The following is a 6,914-nucleotide window of genomic DNA, read 5'->3' as shown; positions in this document are numbered from 1 at the left end:
GTAGAGACAACTGTTCTGAGATGTCCAGTAGACACTAACTGTAAATGTATCCTAAGAAAATTGAAATGCTAATACTTTGAAATGGAATATGCATTTTTACCAAAAAAGTAAAATATCTCAATACTTTTTGTACTGTCTATGTTAAATTGGTTACTATGAATATATAATAGCAATTTGGGGTTAACTATATTGTTAAAATTAAAATTGCCTGAGTTTTAGTGTGTTTATGATATGTATAGATACTAGAATATTGAAAGTTTTATCATAGTTCACTTATATTTTTCACAGACAATTGTTTGTCTATCTGGGCAGTCATCTCATAGATGATAATTCATCCTCTACATCAATTTCACTAGATTTAGAATTATCTGAAATGAAAAGCACTGGGTGTGCCTGCATGAGCATTTCTCGAGAGCTTTAATTGAGACAGGGAGACCCACTGTGAATATGAGTGGCACGGTGCCCCATGCATGGGGGTCCCAGATTGAAAATAAAGAGAGAAGGGAAAAGAAAGCAAGCCGAACACCAGCATACTGCTTTCTCTGCCTCTTTTCAGTGAGCACATGTCACCAGACACTTCGTGCTTGTCTCACAATTCTCTGCAATTGATGTCTCTATTCTCTCTCTCTCTCTCTCTCTCTCTCTCTCTCTCTCTCTCTCTCTCTCTCTCTCTCTCTCTCTTCGAGACAGGGTTTCTCTGTGTAGCCCTGGATGTCCTGGAACTCACTCTGTAGACTAGGCTGGCCTCGAACTCAGAAATCCACCTGCCTCTGCCCCCAAGTGCTGGGATTAAAGGCGTGTGCCACCACCGCTAGGGCAACTCTTTCTTAAGTGGCTTTTGTCAGACATTTTGATGTTCAATGAGAAAAGTAACTAATGTGTCACTTGGGAAAACTCCTGAGGCAGGACATGCAGTTCAGAGCAGAAAACTTGTCCAAAATGTTCAGTGTTAGAGATTTGGACTCCAGTTCTACCTAAACGCACAAAAATCAACTAAACAAGCCAGGTCATGGCCATTGCAGGAGAGTCCAAAAAATGAGGAATCCACATACATTCAGAATATAGGTATGTAGGATTCCATTTAATGTCTTCTTTTTTAGAATACAGATTTATTTATTTTGGACAGTTAAGGATAATAAAACAAAAACTACAAGGATAGTGAAAATATATTTGCATAAAATTAATAACTCAAAATCAAAAGTGGAAGGGTCTTCTTTGAAGCTTGTGAACAAAGTGTTATGGAGAGTATAATGCATCTTCTTTAGCCTCTCACAGCATATAATTGAACTTTAGAATAGCGTTAATCTTTAATTGCATATATTTAGCTCACTATAGTATATAAATGTACACATGTACAATTGACAGCTTTTCTGAATATTTTGTTAGTAAATTTTTAAATTTTACTCCATGATACTTCAAGCTTGAAAACAATATAAATTTTGCTAGAAATTCCTCAATCTAGTCATTATCTAATTGTCTGTAGACATTTGATGAATGCCCTTAAAGATATGGTTTCATCAACTACCCAATAACTCTATAATTTCATAAGGAGCAGCTGTGTTTTGTCTCACCAAATATATTGAACTATTATTCAAATATTTTGAGCAAAATGAAGTCTAAAGTTCATTTGGTGGAGAATATTTCAGTTTCAGATTCAAATCTATGTATATTTAAGAAGAAACTTGATCCATAAATTCATGCTTTACACTTAATTCATCAAAGTTTTTGTTATATAAGCAGAGTCTGATATTCTAGAAGATGCATAAACCATCTCAGAAGGCATGATCGTCCACATAAGAAAGGTCTGATAGTCTAGAAACTTCAGAAACTGTCTAAGGAGTCTTAATTTTCTTTTTTCATTTAATGGCAACTCATGTTTGTAAAACCAACACAGCCTGAAATATTTGTGAGAATGTTGAACTCCATTGCTTTAGTTTTTTAACTATGTCTAGTATGCCTTCATTAGGTATTGTAAAAATAATTTGAGAGGCTGGGTTGCTACTATTTACAAAAATTACTAAGCCTTATGAAATTAGCTTCTAACTTAAGTAGATTTGAAAATCCAAGTCTTTTGAGCACTTGTGCTGTGTAGTAATGATGATGACCATATATTAATTTCTTCGCTTTTGTTGACCATGTCAAGTAGTGTCCATGACCATGCCTAGATTCTGCAGTGGACCTGTACAACACCAACCAGCTTTACCCAGTGAACTTATAGAGGGTAGCAGGGGATCTCTTTTACCTTTATCATTTTATTTTATTTTATTTTATTTTATTACTGTCCAAATGTTACCCCTCCTTCCCGTTCCCACTCCCAGACTTTTTTACCCCATTGCCCCTCATCCTTCACCTCTGAGATGGCACTCTCCTCTTTTCAGACATTCCCCTTCCCTGGGACATCAAATCTCTACAGGATTAGGCACATTCTCTGCCACTGAAGCCAGACAAGGAAGTCCTCTGCTACATATGTGTGGGTGGGGAGCGAGGCATGGACCAGCCCATGTATGCTCTTTGGTTGGTGACTTAGGCTTGATACTATTACAGTCTCCTTCACTTAAGACTGCAAATCTTACCTTGATTGAGCTGGAGGGTTTTCCCTGACTCTGAATTAAATGGGAGTTTTCTCTTTTGTAATTTCCCATTCCTGTCTTTTCTGATCACAAGAAGTTGTTGTGATAAAGCTGCTGTAACTGGTTTATCTGCCCTTCACTTACTGTGTGCTTAGAATTAATAGTGTGATAGAAAGACGCTGTAAGATTCCAGAACGTGAGCATCTCAGATTGCTCTGTGTGAAGAAGCAGGAAATAAGTAATTTGGGGGTAGTCCTCCCCATTTTTAAATTCAGGGTGAGCTGTCTTCACAACTGGCAGCAATTTCTAGAATAGTTCATACTCAGCAGAAATTTCTAGTCCATGTGTTAGTTTCTATGTTAGAAGACATAGAGGTTTCATATTCATAGGAAAAACAAACACTCGCCAGTCTCTTTTATAGCATATGAATTATGTGCTGAAGTGTCGAATGAAGAGCATGGTTTATCTTCCTCAGGCTTTCACCACAATTCATTATTGCAAACTCAGATAATTCCTAAAGCAACATTATTCTTTGTTGAAAATGTGCCCAGAGCCATATGCATTGTATTTATTAAGTTAAGGAATAAATAATAGTGAGATCTTCAAAGTGAACAGATGTCACAGTTTTATATTCTATATTTATCAGCTAACTGGCAACTGCTCTCTCTTCCTGAGCCCAAGCAGAGCATCAGCCTGGGTTTTAGTGATGGCTCACTGACAGGATTGCTCATGCTTACGACTTTTGGGAAACCGTGAGGAATGGTCTGTGGTTTTGCTGTCAAAAAATAAATGGCTCGTTCATATGATCAGTTTTGGATGCTGTCAGGAGTCATATTGTTTTCCCGTGTACAGAGTAGAATAGATAATATGGCTGCATTTGATATCTTCTTCTTCAGATCGAGATCCTGGTTGTTTACTCCATATTCAGCACACAAGGCAAGCAGTTTGGCTTTGGCTTTTCCCCTTTTACCTCAGTTTGATTCAATTTGGATTCACTTCCGTAGTAGGTAAACCAGTTGGAGTTTCTGTGTACAAACCATTTACATTTGTCTGCTTTCACTTGAGTATAAGCAATGATATGTATCTCAAGGGTTCGTGAATAGCCCTAAGTAGGAACTGAACCTTTCTCTCAGCCACCCGAGCTCGTTTGTTATGAACACTCATGGTGAATCTTTTATTTTTTGAGATATTCCTTTCTCTGTGCCATTTTGGTTTTCAGTTAGGTGCTACCCTAGTACACGCAGTGCCGAGCGAAAGCTAATCCTTCCACTCAACTCAGCCAAAGGGGCAACTTTGTCTGCGCAGATGGCAGTGTGCACCGGCGTGTGGAATGTGCTTCCATGTCAGTGGGCATCATGGGCTTTGAGGGAGCAGTTTCAGAGAGATTAGAAAATTAAATGTGAAGCAATGGGTTGTGCCCTGTTAGTTTATGAGCTGTCTCTGAGAAAAGAATTTGTTAGCCATCATGTTGAATAAAACATCAGGCAGAAAAGGAATTTTAAAAATGATCCCTTCTTCCAGCCTTGTGTCTGCCAATACTCAGCTACATATTTCTCTGGACTTTAATTCTGTTACAGAGAACAAAAGTTTCATTTGATATTAACACTTCAGAATCAATTTTTCAGACTCTATTTCTTCAAGATCTATACTTAAGAGGGCTATACCAAAACCGAGAACCCACTGGAAATATTTGAAAACCCAGCAAGAGGGAGGACACTGTGTAACCCAGCATTTCTGAGTTTTATTGGACAATGGAACATGCTATGGTTTTAATGTTAGGTACACTTCAGACCATTGTTTAAATAATTTCCAAAGTTCTGTTTTTCTGAATTTTATGAATATTCACATTTTGTTCATGTCAGTAACACTTAGTTCATATTTTATCATTTAAAATTTTTACTTGCTTTTTAAATGTCTTTTATATCAGAAATTAATGAAAATGGTCCTGAGATAAAAAAAAAAAACTGTAGTATTCACATCATATAATTATATTCTTTTCCCTCATAAACTTTATTTTTAATAATTTTCACTTTTCACTTAACTGACTTTTTTCAAATGTATATTCCTTATAGTCAGTCACTAATTTTGTGTTATTTAATCACTGAGTGGAAAAAGTATGCAAAATCCAGTAAATAGCCTTTAAATTTAGAGCTAAAAGTTGAAATTTATTATTCTTTTGCTCACCTTACTAGATTTTATTTTATGCAAGTGGTTAGTTTTATCCAAACAATAAAACAAAGCAAGATGATCTCAACTTAGCACTCCAGACAAATCACATTGATGCTTGGGCTATGTGTAAAGTTCACAGTAGACGTGTTGAAGTTAGGAAGGATTTGAGGGGTTACTGACATATTATGTGGTATAAAAGGTGTCATCAAATCACAGAATTCCCTGTAGTTACATGCTAAGAACAAGAAAAACATTTAGACACATAAATCATACCAGATGTCATATAACTGTTGTTACCTTAAAGTGCTTCCAGGAAAAACTTGGCTGCTACCTTTCTGTAGTAGGCTCATCATTAAAGGCTTGCTTCCTTGCCAAATCAGTTTTGACACAGTGATTCCTTCAGTGCTGTACGGTCTCCCCTAGGCTCTAAACTGCTGTACACCTGCTCTCCAAAGCTGACAACTGATTTTTCTGCAACAGATCACGAAAACACACAGCATACTCAGTTCTGCTCTTATTTGTGTTTCAGAAAATGTTTGTTTTCAATTTGAGGACCAAAAACTGCTCAGTATGTTCATACAGAGTTACTATTGTACTTACAGAGAGTCTTAATTCTAAACTTCCCCTAGATCCCAATAATACCAATAACGAACTTGGTTGAGGACTCACCACATCTGTAATTGTCAAGGCCATACTGAGGTTGCTTTACAGATAGTAAAGAAGTAAAGATAAGTCATACAGTTGGTGACAAAATTGCAAGTTAACTATTTCTCATCTACTCAAACCTCTACAGATTCCATGTTGCTATTTGTAGGTTCCTATTGCTAGGGAAAAAAAACTTTCAGCACTTCTTCCCAAAATGACAAAATACATTTTTTTCCCTGTCATTTGATTATGGTGCTTCTTTTTCTCTTTTTCACATAGGAGATTCAACTTAGGAAGTAGCAGTATCAACTTCAACAATAAATCCAATATATATATATATATATATATATATATATATATATATATATATATAAACAATAAGTAGCATTTTGTTAGATTAAAAAAATCAGTATTCAAGGAACTCAAACTTCCCTTTCCCTTTCATTCCATTCACATGAAGCATATTTGTAATAAAACAAGATGAATAAATTCTGTAAGACCACTTTTTAATAATTCAGAGTCTATAATTATCTATGGGATTTTAAAACATACATGCACTCGATATTACCTCTGAATGTTTAGTGAGGTTCCCAGTACAAGCCAATGTGAGTGTATTACCCACTGGGGCTGAGCAACAATATAGTTACCCTATAGTTTGGATAAGGACAATGGGGTAGACTTGGACATTGTGTTTCTACCTCACAGTCTTTTCATGCCTATGATGTGAAAGAGAGTTAGTTTATGGGTTTATTTTTAAATCACACTTAGGTAGAAAAGCAAAATTGATATTTGCAATGTTTGCACAAAGGGGAGAGAATCTGAAGTAAATTCTAGCATGCTAGAAATATCCCTCTCATAAATTCCAGGAAAAACAGGGGAAAAAGATAAGAATTCAGGACAGCATCCAAGACTACAATGATGATCTAGGACAGTAAATAGAGTTAAGCTATGATAGACTTCAGTTGGCAGAACACCCAGATCTTAGTTTATAAAAAAGACAACTAAAATATGTGTGAAAAATTTACTGATCTACCATGAAAAAGCAGTACATCTATTTAACTAATATGTAAGGAGTAATTTTCAGACCACTAAAAAAGGGCACTAAATGTTATCCAGTTAATTGCAAACTTACTTCCCTATTATGGGCAAGCACAGCATTTCCAAGAATTACCATAAATCTGTAATATGAGTGAGTGGAAGAAAGGTATATGGGTGTGCCTGTGTGTGTATGTATGTATGTATGTGTATGTGTGTGTGTATATATGTATGCATGTGTGTGTATGTATATGTGTGTATGTATGCATATATATGTATGTGTGTATGTATATATATGCATGTGTGTATGTATGTATGTGTGTATGAATGTATATATATATATATATGTATAACTGGGGTAGGGAGGAAGAGCTTACAGAGCATTGCTTTGGGTTCTGTTTATCACCATCCAACTTTGTTTGAATCATCAGATGTGTGCTGCAGGAAAATGATAGCAAAATACAGCAGACCCTCAGATAGTGAATGTGTGTGAAG

The sequence above is a fragment of the Mastomys coucha genome, unplaced genomic scaffold, assembly GCF_008632895.1.
Source record: "Mastomys coucha isolate ucsf_1 unplaced genomic scaffold, UCSF_Mcou_1 pScaffold22, whole genome shotgun sequence".
Lineage (NCBI taxonomy): Eukaryota > Metazoa > Chordata > Mammalia > Rodentia > Muridae > Mastomys > Mastomys coucha.
This window is presented reverse-complemented; position numbering follows the sequence as displayed.